The following is a 16,060-nucleotide window of genomic DNA, read 5'->3' on the forward strand; positions in this document are numbered from 1 at the left end:
CCTGGAACTTCACAGGTGAAATTTTCAGATGGTGTGGGTACTCATGCCTTGGTTACCTGATTAAAGATTGTGATAATGTCTTCCCCATCTTTTGCTCTTCTGTCAGTGAGAATTTTGGCCATTCCGATTTTATAATAAGCTTCCTTCCTCCCCCGATCTTTTCTTTTCCTTTTTAATATGTTTAAACAGCATTTAATGGTTGTTTATATGGCTTTAATGAATATTGTATGCCACCTCTAGTCTTGCGGAGCAGAAAAGCACTGAGTAAAATTTAAATGCATTTCACAGTCTCACATTCAGTCATCTGAACAAAGACAGCAGATTAGCCTAGGAGTGGAGGAGATGGGCTAAAGGGGAATCCTGGGTTGAATCCACCTGTTTCTGTCATCTTCCAGATGCTATTTCCACAAAGTAACAGCTACAGAACCTCTGCCAAAACAATCATGCTGGCCTTGCCCTCAGTGGTTCTTCAGGTACTTGCTAGAGTACCCAATAGTTGTGCCAATCCACAACTGGTTGCTTCCAGAATGCAAAACCTGCCCCAAGGTGGTGGTTGTTTTTTTCATTTTGAAAAGTGATATTACAAGTTAGAAAGAAAGAAAGAAAAACACCCATGAAAGTAAAATGGCAACTGTACAAGATAAAGTGTGTTTTTGTTCCAAAGCAAATTCAAAAGAGTTTAATATCACTCGCATTGTGCAAATAAGTACAGTCATGTCCCCCTCCCCAACCCTTCTGGGACAAAGATGATGTAGAACACGCTAAAAACAATTGCACAATGTCAAGTGTATTAGTAGGAGGAAATTGCAAGGAGAAAAATGTAGGAGTAATGCTTGCAGGAAACCAAACGGTGTAACTGCCAGTTCCTGACATTTCAGGCTCTTAGCATTAATTCTCGAGAGCATCTTCGGAATATGTTATGAAGTAATAATTCACATCCAGCTGAAACTAAAAGTATTACACCAACAAAGTTCTCTGTGAGTCTCGTACTGAGACATGTAACTTTCCTTCTTTTGGTGCTGATATGCATTACAGATAAAAGCAAAGCTTGTGCATAATGAAATTAATGTCATTTCCATATGTCCCATATGAATTTCTCTTTATTAATCTCCAGAAAAAGAAGTAAAACATCAGGTGAGAGTCACTGAGAGTACACTTTTTTATCGTTCCCAGTGTCACAACATTTTCTTTTCAACCAGGGTGGGATAAGTATATCTACTGGAGGATTAAAGGATTACTCTAAAATCCTATTTTATTCCTAGTGCAAAGAACGCAGAAAACTACTTAATAAGGAGACTGATGATATAAAATAAGGAAAAAGTAAAATAGACCCACCAGATGTACAGAGTCCACAAAGAGCCTGAAGTCAGGAGGCACAAAGTTCGCCTATATCTCAATAATAAGTTTAAAATAATAAGGCTTCATTAATGTTGAAACTACTTTTTTGTGCCAGTGGTGCTCTCAGAGCTGATCTTTGGAATGGAGGTCCAGGACTTCCTACTCATGGGTTCAGCAGGTCCTCCCCAAATGCAAGGTGTAGCTTTACATTTGAAGTATACATTCAATACAGTTGGAAGCAACGTTACAGTTGTGATTAGGTTCACCAGGGTGTGACTCTGCTTTGGATTGCAGTGATTGTCATCTAAATCCAGCATCTAAAAAATACCTAACCGCACCACTATTTTATGGCTTGATCCCACAGGTTGCTGTAATGTTGTCACTGCAATGTGTACAAACAGCCACCAGGCTCAGTTTCTGCTCTGCGAGTTTTAGCTTGTCATTCCTGTAGAGTACTGTACAAAACACTATAATTACAGCTTTCTTATAGCTAAACTGAACAAAGTATACATCGTTGTAAAGGGCCAAAGTGTTTCTGTGTCTATGAGACAACACAAACTACAGAAGAAGGAGGAGGACTTGGTTTTTATATGCCGACTTTCTCTACCACTTAAGGATCAAACCAGCTTACAATCACCTTCCCATCACCTCCCCACAACAGACACCCTATGAGGTAGGTGAGGCTTTGAGAGTGTGAGTAATCCAAGGTCACCCAGCTGACTTCTTGTGTAGGAGTGGGGAAACAAATCCAGTTCACCAGATTAGCCTCCGCCACTCATGTGGAGGAGTGGGGAATCAAACCCGGTTCTCCAGATCAGAGTCCACCGCTCTAAACTACCACTCTTAATCACTACACCACGTTGGCTCTCTTAGGTTAAGATGGGAAACAGCTAAAAGATTAGCTTTGCTCATGTGATGCTGAGACTTTTATATGTTGCCGCAGCAGGGGGGAGGGATGAAATGGTGGGAAAGTGGATTCCACACAACAGCTGTAGCATATACAGGATCCTTGTGGCATCCATGCCAGAAATGGAAAACCTGTCCCTCTTTTACACTCATTTTACACTATTGTTAGCCATCTTCTATCAAAATTGGCTTACTCCTGGAGTATATAACCCTCATCTCTCATGCCCTCCTTCAATGTGCCGGCACACCAACATCTTCACAAGTGGCTGTTGCATTTTTTTCAGCACTCAGGCCCAAAAAGTTACTTAGCCCTGACAGCTCAAAACGCATACAACTAAAGGGTGCTCAACCCTCATGCTGCCCGTGGGTTATCTTCCAAAGTCTGTTTCTCAACTGTATTTTCCTCTCTGATTAAATTAGCTCAATTGTGAGATAAGAAAAACACCTAGGAGAAAGGGGAAATGGTAAGGTAACCAGTGGGTAGATTGCTCAGAATTCTCATGGGCATATTCCTCTTCCTCCTAAAATTGAACCCCAGATTCCTGCTTTCTCTGTGATAGGGGAAGACCCCTCCTTTAAAGTGTCAGGCCTGCCACCATGACCTTTATTTGTGACTCTTAGAATTTGGAACAGCGGCTTGTATCCTAGCATCATTTTCTCCTGCTGATATAAGAATTCTTCCAGTGGTGGAAGGGAAGGGGTGATATTTCAGGGATTCCCCTCTCATACTGTAGACCAATCATGTTGCCCTCCATTCCTTTCATGAGGGTCCCCTGACATCTCATACCAGAATTTGGAGGGTGGGGCTGAGTGGCAAAGTAGAGTAAATCCAATTCCATTCGTTTCACACCCCTTGCAATTTGTTGGATATAAGCCACTATGCCACAGTGCAAAAGGGCATGTTATAATAGTCAGTGAGGACACTGCTTTGTAGACAATCAGCATCTGCTATTTGATGAGGAATATCAAATAAAAAATTCTCAACATGAGATTTACCAAAATATAGGCCCTAAAAGGCTAACAGCCCATTCCTAAGGTTGAGGGCTGAATGGGCTTAGAAGGCAGTGTGATCCCTACACCGGCGTCTGTGCCACTTGCATCGTCTAAACTGGCATGGACACCAGCGTTGGGGCACTTACATCGGCACTTCTGGACTGTGGCATCCTTCCAGCACAAGTCCTCACACCAGCGTGATGGGGGGGGGAGGCATTCCCAGGGTGTTCTGGGGGCGGAGCTGCTGTTAGGCAGTTCCTAACCCCTTTCAGCCCGGGAACGCCCCCTTGAGCAACAGTGGTGCTGCACTACCTTTTTGTTGGCGCAGCATCACTGTTTTCAGTGGGGCTGTTTTCCCCTTTTCCTAATTTTTAGTTAAAAACAGGCCTATTTTCCCTTCATGGCAGAATCGAAACCTCTTTGGAGGCGCCACTGCACTGCCACAGCCACACCATCCCCGGCCACTGTGTAACTGCCTGACAGAGCAAATAACACCCCTCGTGCCATTTTAGGTTGGCAAAATGGCATGGGGGAGGCTGTGGTTCTGACCAGAATCAGGGCCCCATGGTACTTTTAGAGGGAGTTATCCACAGGGGCTGGTAACTACCGTATGGCTGCCATCGATAATGCATGATATATATCATGTCTAGACCAGCCTGAAAATCATTAAGCCAGACATTTCAGACTTCAGTACTCTCATCTTGGCCCATAAGCATTCAGAATGTGCCACTGCTGAATAATGAGGTCACTTACAAGGATTTAAATAATTTCAATAGGCATACAAAACTGCAAGTGTTTGGGGAAATACTTCTGTATTGCTGTCCGATCTGAAAGAGGATATATAAGTCAATATACAATGAACATAGAATGTAGATCCTTTTATTATCTATGTTAGCGTCAAAATCTTAAACTAGCCAGGTGGGAAGGTGTAATTAGAGAACTGGAAAATTTGCAACAGTGAGTTCTCCCTCCTCCTTGCTGTATTTTATCAGTGGGAACTACTTATCTCAATACAGATTCAGTATTCATCTAGAATGACATTGGGTTGGGCTCTGTGGATGCCCAATGCTGGTGTTTTAAGAACATAAGAAAAGCCCTGCTGGATCAGACCAAGGCCCATCAAGTCCAGCAGTCTGTTTGCACAATGGCCAACCAGGTACCTTGAGGAAGGCCACAAACAAGACGACTGCAGCAGCATTGTCCTGCCTGTGTTCCACAGCACCTAATATAATAGGCATGCTCCTCTGATCCTGGAGATAATAGATATGCATCATGACTAGTATCCATTTTGACTGCTAGCCATGAATAGTCCTATCCTCCATTAACATGTCTGTTCCCTTCTGAAAGCCTTCCAAGTTGGCAGCCATCACCACATCTTGGGGCAGGGAGTTCCACCACTTAACTATGCATTGTGTGAAGAAATACTTCCTTTTATCTGTTTTGAATTTGTCACCCTCCAGCTTCAGCAGATGACACTGTGTTCTAGTATTATGAGAAAGGGAGAAAAACTTCTCCCTGTCCACTCTCTCCATACCATGCATAATTTTATAAACCTCTATCATGTCTCCCCTTAATCCCTTCTCTCCCAACTAAACAGCCCTAAGCGTTTTAATCGCTCCTCAACCAAGGGACCGGGTCTGTAAAGTCACTTACATCAATGGAAGCCTCCATGCTCTGCAAAAAAGTGTCATTATTAGGGGAATGAATCCATGGGATCCAACCCTATAGTTCTTATATGATGTGCCTCCATCCTTGAATCGTAAATACCTCATATCATTTGAAAATCATTTATAAATCTATATTGTGCGCAATACAAAAAGATGTCTCCTGACACCCCTTCAAATTTATCCTCATACTTCATTTTAAACTTTCCACAAGTTCCTACAAGTTACATTCCCATTTCTCCTCCCAATAACCCCGTCAATAGATACAGTTGAAAAACATTATCAACAAACCTGTCAGTGAAATGTGCACCTATTATATGAGATTATATCAACTGTCATTTGAAACCCCGCAAACAGAAGCACTATATCACTAATTTTTCACATTATGACACCTCATCTGTTCACAAAACTTGACCTTCCACTCAAGTAAGGTCTCAGTTTGAAATAAATAGTTAAAGGTTAAACTAAATGCCAAGTCATACTTTTTTGTTTTCAATACTAGTTACCTCTGAAATAGGTTAAAACATTGGTGGTAGTAGAAAGTGCCATCAAGTCACAGCCCACCATATGGGTGACCCCATATGGTGTTCAAGGCAAGAATCGTTCAGAGGTGGTTTGCCATTGCATGCCTCTGTACCCTGGAATTCCATGGTGGTCTCCCATCCAAGTACTAACCAGGGCCAACCCTGCTTTGCTTCTGAGATCTGATGAGATCGGGTTAGCCTGGGTCATCCAGGTCACAGCATTAAAACATTACAGATGATTTTTTAATCTTCAAATGCGTGCTGTTGCCCTGCTGCATTGTTTGCTGCAGTAGAACCATCCAGGCTGCTGTCAGAGGAATGACCTGATGAATTACACATATATGGCAACGGCAACATGTGTGACTGTAGATCAGAAATCTGTGTCTGTATCTCATAAGGGGCATACATGGTTTTTCCTATACTGGAAATGCTTCTGCATAGTGGTAATTCTGAGATAGGACTATAAATCACACACACCAGGTGGTTGTTTGACTCTTCAACCCCAACATTTCCTTTTTTTATTTATTTATACTCTGCATTTCTCGCCAATGGGGACTCAAAACTGCATGTTGCAACATATTTCTCCCCTCCTCCATTTTATCATCACAACAACAACCCTGTGAGTAAGATGGGAGAGAATCACTGGCCAAAGATAGCCCACTGAGCTTTTATGACAGAGTGGGACTTTGAAACTGGGTCTTTGCATAGCAGATCTGGAAGACATGTTTGAATGCTCTAAATATCAGCTACAAATCCATTCTGACTAGTCTGAGCAAGACAGATGACTGGTGTGATTTAGTGCCTAATCCCGGATTAAATTAAGATCACTGAATTCATGCATCATTTTTGTTAGGTCAAGCTGTGGTTGAGTGCTCAGGTTTTCAAATCCTTCAGACCTCTAGATCAGGCAGGATGGAGAAATGAATTAATATTCCAGTTAAGGCAAGCATGTGAAGTCAGCTAATGATGATGTTTCATAGTAAGGCGCTGACAAATTAAATGGTATTGCCTAGCCCTGAAAGCACAAAAAAACAATGCCAGAGCAAGCATAGGAGAAACTACTGAGATTCATGAAGAAGGCCCGCTTCAAAACAACACGCTATAACCAAGGGCAAAGGAGACAAGAGAACAAAGATGTGTTCAACTTTTGAGGATGTATATTCTGCTGCAGTTTCAGCACGGGTCATGCTGAGAGCTTTTCTAACACGCTAAATCAAAACAGCAGGGTAGCTGTGGCCTCAAGGTAAGAAATATTAAACATCTGCTAGCTTTTAGACTTGAAACACTGCCATAGCCTTATCGGAGGGTTTTTTTTTTTTTTTGTGCCGTTACTCCTCTGCGAAACTCGCTCTTGCTGCTACGTGGAGATAAAGGTGTTGGCATCTTGACACAAACTGCCACTTCCCAACAGTAAATGATTGCATAGCTCTGAGATCTATTTCCACTGACATCCAGTACAGGTAGGCTGCTCCAGATTCTGTTAATAGCAATGCCAAGTCTTTTGGGAAGGAAGCACCTGCATATATCACCAGCCTTCAGCCAAAATGGCAGTTACAGTAGATAACCTATGATATCGTCATATACAAATAGATCATCCTGTGCGTGCACGGTACAGCGATAAAAGCACAAAGCTCCTACAAATGCAGGGCTTCCCCATTCACATAAATGAAGAGAACATATTACACACGGGGAGTTAACCAATCCATTGAGCTGCTTCTGCAAGAACAGCATTGTTCATTAGAGGTCATCTAGATTTCTGGATCTGTAGGAGATGTTTCAGTATCAATACACATAACAAGTTGGGCATTTTGCAGTGAGTTTTAAACGGCAGCTGCAGCTATGTGGGGGCCTGATTTGGACTAGGTCACAGCATGGAGTGGGGAAGGGAATTTAATTGCAAACTGAAATCCCCTACCCCTGCTGTAACTAACCCTTTAAAGAAAAAGAAAAAAGATGGGGGAAATCTCCTTGAGTCAAAAGGAAAGGATGGTAGCAATATTTTAATAAACAAACAAATGAAATGCCTGCAAAACCATGCAGGGTGGAAGGGTTCCAATCCTTCCTCTGCACAACAGCCCTGCAGTAACAAAAAATATTATTTAATTGCATATATTTATACCAATCTGTTTTTCCCAGTTCTTCCCTACTTTTTAATATCCAGTAATCTCCTTCTTTTTGTATACATTCCCTGTATATTTTACAATCTCTGTCCATATTTGGTTTCCTTCTTGTGATTGCCTCCAAGGGAGAACAGCCCTGCAGTAACGAACCCCCAATTTCCTTTTAGAATTGCTGGGAAGATTTGATCATGGATCTCCCAGCATCCTGCCTTTTCTTTTTTTGACCCTCAGAATTGTTAGTCTCAAAATTGTTTCAGAACAGTTCATCTGTCACACAAAATATAGATACAATTAACTTCAACAATAACTATTTACAATGCTAAGTGATACTACATTCTAGTATTAGAAAGACACAAGACTGAACATGCTTGATTTAACAGGGTCTTCAGTGATTGCTTCGGTGTTTGAGGATGTTTTTGGTTTAATATAAATATTATCATGGGTTATATTTAATTCAGAAGCCTTAATTTTATTATTATGGAAGTAGTTTGATTCCATGTGATGCTAGGGTTGCCAGCTCCATGTTGGGAAATACCTGGAGATTTTGGGGGTGGAGCCTGAGGAGGGTGGGGTTTGGTGAGGGGAGGGACTTCAATGGGGTATAATGCCACAGAGTCCACCTTCCAAAGCACCAATTTTCTCCAGGTGAAGTGATCTCTGTCACCTAGAGATCAGTTGCAATAGTGGGAGATCTCCAGAGGTTGGCAACCCTATGTGATGCTGTTGTTTGTTAATATACAAATTAAATGCACAAGGTAAAAAAAAATGTTAAATTCTATATATTATGAATTTTAATTATACATTTCATGCATACAGCACTTCTAATGGGGCCAAAGTACTTTTACAGTCTTCATCAAAATAATACCCTGAGCAAGTTGGGTGCTTTCACCTGTAGTCTGAAGTTTCATTTTCTTCTAAACCAGGCAAACCTTAAAACACCATTTTAAAAAGACAAATGTCCCAGTATAGCAAACGTCACCTGATACAAGCTTCTTTCTGTAATCAAGCTTCCTTTGTTTGATAACATTGCATGCTCTGTGTATGTGTAAATTTTAAATAATAAAAAGTCTCCTTTATTATCAAGACACTACATGGGAATGATTTCAAATTCTATGTGTGTACTCATACCGCCCTCTAGTGATTATTTTCCAGCAAAGGTTTTGGAGAGGCAAATTCTTTTTTCATTGGTTTTGCTTGCAATGAAATATTTCTATGCAATGAAAACTTTTTCTTCATCTTAATCAGAACTTAATAATTATTTTAAACAGATTGTTTCTTCTAATAACAACATTGATAGCCTTATGCCTATCAGTAGGTTAGAAAAATGGAGCCACCCACATTAGAGACGGGTTTCTGCACACCCAGGGAAGACTCTCCAGGCATGTAAAGTAAGAAGCTGAAGAAGAACCCTCCCTGCCCCAGAATGGGCTCACATGCAATGAACACAACCCAGTCCCAATGAACACAACCCACGTATTTTGTGGGCAGATGAACTTCAGTTAAAGGGAAAAAAATAGAAACAGAGAGGGAAGGAGAAATGGCCTGCTCAACTCCCCAGCATTTTATAGTCTCTTTGCAGGGGGAAGAAGGGCTGAGGGATAAACCCAGTGAGGTAGCCACCCCACAATCCTAATTCTTCTAGTCTATCAGTACAAGATGCTGTAAATGTTTATAAGCTTGAAGCATTTTGAAGTTAAAGTCTTCATTTTCAAGTCGTTCAAGCCCTTAAAATTTCATCACATCCTAGAGTGGCAGTTGGGGGGGGGGATTTATTAGGATCAAAAAGAAAATACTTAATCTGATCCTAATTACGGTAATCCTGCTCCTCTCCCTCCTCCAACTCTTAAATTATGAAGGCAGAAGATATCTTGACAGTGTATAGTATCCTGAAATGGGCATGTGAGAATTTGTGAATAAAACTGAGGTTGGAGAAGATATGTCATTCATCGGCTCTAGCTTTCCTCCTCACAAATGCTCCCATATAGCACAAATGGTTTTATACAAGTATGGCAGCTTCTTAGAGCAGCTGGGGATGTTACCACCAACTGTATGAGAGAATTACTTGCACAGACAGCTGGCACCGTTTCCTGTTAATGTCTACCCCAGCAGCTGCCACACCACTGGTGACAAACAATGTTTCATACAGGCCAGAACAGCCATGGTATTCTGTACACTTTGGCTATCCTCATGATTTAAGAGCCACTTGTTATTCCAGGGATTTCCCCTCCCTTTTCATTTCATCTGACTTCAGCTTCCACTTAAATTCCCTGATTGTGTACACAAATTATAAATCGGAGGGTGTTCAAGTTTTGCTATCTCAGTATAACTAACTGTTTAAACCAGTCTGAGGAATTCCAGGAAAGAACCGTACAAACGGTTTCCTTTTCCACTCGCAGTTGTATTTAGTACCACCTGCCATTTTAGCACTTTTACAGCCCATTCCTGAAAAGTCGTCGTGCGACTCAGGGTTAGGAAATACCTGGAGGTTTTAAGGGTGGAGCCTGAGGAGCGCAGGGTTTGGGGAAGGGAGGGACTTCAATGGGGTATAATGCCATAGAGTCCACCTTCCAAAGCAGCCATTTTCTCCAGGTGACATGATTTCTGTCACCTGGAAATCAGTTAGGGTTGCCAACCCCAGGTGGCACCTGGAGATCTCTCGCTATTACAATTGATCTCCAGATGACCAGGATCAATTCCCCTGGAGAAAATGGCTGCTTTGGAGGTCGGTCTCTATGGCAATATACCTGCTGAGGTACCTCCTCTCCTCAAACCCCACCTTCCACCCCCAAAATCTCCAGGTATTTCCCAACATGAAGCTGGCAACCCTAAGATCAGTTGTAATCCCAGGAGATCTCCAGCACCACCTGGCAGTTGGCATTTCATCAATGTCTCAAAGAGTGTTGCCATCACTTTATGGCTCCTCAGATTTGACCAGAGAGCTCAGACCACCATAGGATGGTCACTTGTGAGGTGGGGGAGACTAGACCTACTGGGAAGGTTCTTTTTTAATATTTATTAAAAATTTACAATAAGACAACATTAAAAAAACCCTTCTTAACAAGCAAACGTCGACCAGTATTTATAAAACCTATAAAACATATAACTTTCTAAATAATCACTCTCTTTATGAGCCACCACCAACAGAATCTAAACTTTTAAGCATGTTCTCCATCCTGGATATAGTGGGATTCCATATTCTATCCAATTACTCTATGTTTTTGTTATTTTGATAGTAAGTTAATTTAATCAACACGTAGATCTCCCTAACTTTGTCGAACCAACTATTTAAGCTTGGAGGTTCGCTCCTTTCCAGCATCTGGCAAAATTTATCTGTGCTAATGTTACCATATGTAACATGCTAATGTTACTGGGAAGGTTCTTGGTGGGCCACAGCCATGAAGGGCCATTGTTGTCACAGCCAGGTTCCAAGCCAAGTGGACCCTGCAGCTCTGCCAACACCATAGGAGCCAATTGGTTCAGCTTGTTCCAGGGCTGTTTACTTTCAACATCCCAGTCCACTACAGCTTTTGAACCAGCCACTGTAGTGATGCCAATGAATAGCCGCTTGACTTGAAGATATTGGCAGGTGGCAGTGTGCGGCTCCTTGCAATGCAGTTTATCTGCCAGTTTCTGCAGATCAAGGTATTACTAAAGGCCCAAGAGCAGGCCAAGCTGTTTCTCTTAGCTGGCCAACCTGTACCCACAATTCCAAGCTCATTTATACTTGGCTGATCAAATGCCAAATGGTTTCTTCCATCACAAAGCCAGCCTTTAAGAATGCTGTTTTGGGCTGGGTAATCCTAAAGAGAAGGAGCAAATCTCTAAACAGGCCTGGAGAATGACCTTCTGTATCTCTATTCCACAGACTAAAACTCTTTTGGCAATGAACTGTCTGAACCTACAGCATTCAGAAAGAGAGGGAAGAAAACTGTTTCAACATGTGACTTCCACATCTGAATATTAAAACATGTTCTTTTCCAGAATTTCCTTGGACTCAGAGTTGTCATAGCGTTTGTGTCTCTTCTGTATCTCTCCCATTTTAGGGTTCTTTAATGTATACTGAACTGTTTGTATAACTTTTTAAATATAAAGTACAGAGAAAGTTAGAAAGCAAAGTTTGTAAAGGTCTCTGGAAAGTTACCAGGGGTTGAGAGAGCAGTCTAAGGGGACAGGCATTTCCAAGTACAAATGGGACCAGGGTTTATGTTTTCAGAGGCCTTTACACTTTGAAGGCGACATGGAAATTAATGGTAGACTATTATCCCTGACTAGAGTAGGACTGCTCATAAACTCATTTGTATCAGCAGAGACCAGTGCTATGAAAAACCAATTGTCTTGGCAATATTAGGAGTAGGGATGCCAGCTCCAGGTTGGGAAATACCTGGATATTTTTGGGGTGGAGCCTGAGGAGGGTGGGGTTTGGAGAGGGGAAGGACTTAGAGTCCAATTGCCAAAGCAGCCATTTTCTCCAGGTGAACTGATCTCTGTCGGTTAGAGATCAGTTGTAATAGTGGGAGATTTCCAGGTACCACCTGAAGGTTGGCAACCCTAATTAAGAGGCACTATAGGAACAACCTTTACAATACTGGAACGTTACAAACAACAGGGAGAAAACTAGATGGAGCTGAGGACATTTTGGATGAGGAGGTGGCAGTGACAATCTTATGCACATTCAGAGGTAGATTCTACCTTTGATGTAAGTGCAACAATATGGCTGTAAAAGAGGTGGGCTCATTTTAATCACTTGTTTTGAAGACAATGGAGAGCTCCATGTGACCTCCTTCTACGCTCTATTAACACAGTGGAGGACAGAATTCTACTAACTTTACAGAAAATCATAACAGGTGTATAAAGGACCTAACAAAGAAATTCAGATCTCACATTGGAAGATCTATAGTATCTTACTCTGTTCTGTACCTTTAGAACTATAAACTTAGAAGAGATTGGGCACTTTACCCAAACAGCAATTACCCAGCTGCCCGGTTAAACAATGCCAACAAAAAACATAAAGGGCTGATGAATTAAACTTTTCTTTTCAGATACCTTACTGGTAGCCTACATCACAACTTCAGACACAAACATCCACCAAGAGTCTCAACTCCCTTGTTTAAAATGGAGCTGCAAGAACCAAGTTCCTGTGTGGGTAAGCAAGGGAGAGGGGCTCACCAGGTGAGAGAGACCATGCCTTAAAGCATAACCTTGAACGTCCCCCACCCCTCCCCCACCCAAGCCACTATCCAAAAAGAGATGGGTGTTCTGACTACTGAAACATCCATGCTCATAGAGGGTCTCCCACTTCCCTCCTCCTTTCTGTAATGAGTGGAAATGTGTACTGATTTAACAACTTGCCCTTACTCAACAGTGACACACAAAGGACACAGGTGAGTTTGTATGATGCAGAAAGAGACAGCCACAAACCCATACTTCACTATGCACTTCTGAAACACTGGGAAGCACAACTATTGTTGACTCATTGTTCATTGCAGGACCAAAGCCAAGGAAAACTGTAACTTCAGGCAGCATACCAATGCACACCCCTTCTTGTACCACCACAACACTTACACTGCATTACTTGATGAGTAAAGCTGCAAACCCAGACTTAGGGGGGACTATTCAAGTGGCTGAATGGAGAATGGGGTGGTGGTTTACAGAATGGAACAATGTCTAAGTGGCACACTCTTTCTGAAGCAGACACCGCCAAACCCTAGGGAATGCTGAGTCACCAAAATTATGTGTTGAATTTGCTACCATTATTCATCACTATTCCTATTTTCCCACCCCTAATGCTGCAGAGATCACAAGCAAGGCCTGCAGCAGTAGTGGACAGCAGTCCCTCTCAGGGGTTAAAAGCTTCTTTTGTAGGGCCTCTGAACCTTTCCAAAGTATGAGTCAATCAACTATGAAGGAGACACATTAGTACCCAACCTGGGTATGAGGTGATGACAGAAACTCTGCCAGTTTACCTGACATGCAACTTTTTCAGGCACAAAGGATCTGAACCAACAAAATGCTTGGCAATTCCATTCTTCAGTGATGCTTTCAGAATCTAAACTGAAAAATGGGGGGAGGGTTAAGATTAGAGTCGTGTGAGTAAAGTGCCGTCAAGTCACAGCCAACTTATGGTGATGACATAGGGTTTTCAAGGCAAGTGATTAAGCAGAAGTGGTTTGCCATTGCCTTCCTCTGCAGTCTTTCTTTGTGGTCTCCCATCCAAATACTGACCCTGCTAAGCTACCAGGATTTGATGAGATCAGGCTATATGATACCATTCCACATCCTAAGATTAGAGTTAGGTGAAATCAATTGGACTTAATGCTGCTTTGGAAGCCTGAGGTCTTGAATTATACCATGCTTCCCACTTCTGATAGGGTGTGTTCAGCTGACTCAGTTGAGAGATCTAGGGGTTATACTGTACCCAGCATTACTGTTGGAAAAGCAAATTTATGCAGTTGCAAAAAACCCCTCTTTTTCCAATTTAGTTTATAGTGGAAGATGATTCCCTACCTTGACTTAGCCAGTTTGGTCACCTGAATCCATAGCATGATAACATCGAGACTAGATTACAGCAATGCACTCTACATAAGTCACCCCTCAAAATCAACTTGGAAACTCAAGTTGGGGAAGAACACTGCAGCTCAGTTATTATTGGGAGCTGGGTGGAGCATGCATACTACACCCATCCTGAAGTCACTCCACTGGCACCCCATTAGTTACTGAGCTCAATTCTAAGTACTAGCTATCACATACAAAGCCCTTCATAGCTGGGCAGCCCAATCCTGAAGAGGGGGCAGTTAGGCAGCAGCCTGGAGCGGTACAGCCATGCTGCCTCGACAGAGGCTTCCTGGCTGCCTAAAATAAAATAAAAGTAATTTAAAATATAAAAGAAGGAAAATGTCCCCATTGAAAATAGCGAGGCTACCACACTAAAACGGGCGTCGTAGTTATGCAGCTGAAGGAAGGGGCGTTCCTGGGGCAAAAGGAGTTAGAAAGCTGCCTAAAGGCAGCTCCATCCCCGGAATGCCACCCAGGGTGCTGGCATGGGGACTTGTGCCACTGGAATGCTGCTAGGAGGCAGCGCCTGCACCCAAGCCCTGAGCTGCAGCCTGGCATCCCGGCGGGAGTGTTGATGCCACCCATAACAATGTAAGTGCCCCTTATCATGGATTAAATGGGAACTTATGCCGGCGCGGGGTCATGCCAGCCCTAAAGAGCTTTGCCCCCCCCTTTCAGGATTGCAGCCTTAGGACCTCATATCTGCAGACTGCCTCTCTACCTATGTCCCATTATGAGAAATTCGCTCATCTGAGCAGGGCCTTCTGCAGGTGATCTTGCAAATGGGCAAGATCATGAACTGTGCGTACTTCTCCATAGTGGCCCCCACCCTGTGGAATGGTCTGCCTGATGAGGTCCATGTTCCTGGAATTTCACAATCTGTGGAAAACAAATGTTCAGGAGGGTACTCTTATAAAGGAGATAGGGCTACATCATAACAGATTGGTCCTGCAAAATGCATGTGTTCATACTTATGTAATATCATGTAATAATTGTAATAATATGTAATAGCATCATTCTTCTACATGACATTAAACATGTCGTGTTTAATATGTATGCTTTGATGAAGCAACAGCTCCATTTCAAATTTCTGCAATCCTAATTACATTGTTTATTAGATTTATCATCCTATTGGTTGAACTAACACTGTGTAATCCTCCTTGAGTCTTAGTGAGAAAAATGGACTATAAATAATGTAAATAAATAAACAAATAAATAAGGATTTTTACTATCACCAATAACAGAAATCTAGAAATACCTCTGTTATCTCAAAATACCTGCAAATGGAATGCAGAAACCACTTTTCAAAGGTTTTTACGGTCATTTTGCTTGAGAATCCAAAATGTAAACTTAGAGAGAGCAAGAGAGTGAAAACTTCATTTTCCAGTTTGCTAAAAAGTGGTAAAATTGGTAGTATCTCCACACTATTACCCTGTCAGAACGACTGCCTGAATCAACCCTAACTGTGACAATTTCCCCCTGGAATTACAGCTCTTCCCTCCCCAACATTTCTGCGAGTTAGGTCACAGTGTTCACAAAACCCTTGAATAAGTTTTGTCAGACATGCTGATTCAGACGCTCTTCTCCCAGAATGCAGAAAAGTACCTGCTTGTGCAGACTTCAGTGTATGACAACATGCCGATGTAACTCATAGAAAAGGGAAAAATAAGTTTATGTTTCAAAATATAGCAGAAGATCAGAATTACCATGTCTAAAATCTTACTAGTACTATACTCTGAAGTGGCTGGAATGGAGTCTTCTAAAAATGCTTTATTTAAAAAGATTAGATCAAGACTTTATAGCACTATTAAGTACTTGAAGCAGTTAAACTTATAAGCAATATTGAACTTCATTAGCAAAAGAAAGTCAGAAACATATACCTCGTTTACATTTTTTTTAATATATACGTTTTAGCAGCTCTGCACATTCTGCAATTTATTCTTATCATGTTTGGCTCTTGGGA

The sequence above is a fragment of the Euleptes europaea genome, chromosome 3, assembly GCF_029931775.1.
Source record: "Euleptes europaea isolate rEulEur1 chromosome 3, rEulEur1.hap1, whole genome shotgun sequence".
Taxonomy (NCBI): Eukaryota; Metazoa; Chordata; class Lepidosauria; order Squamata; family Sphaerodactylidae; genus Euleptes; species Euleptes europaea.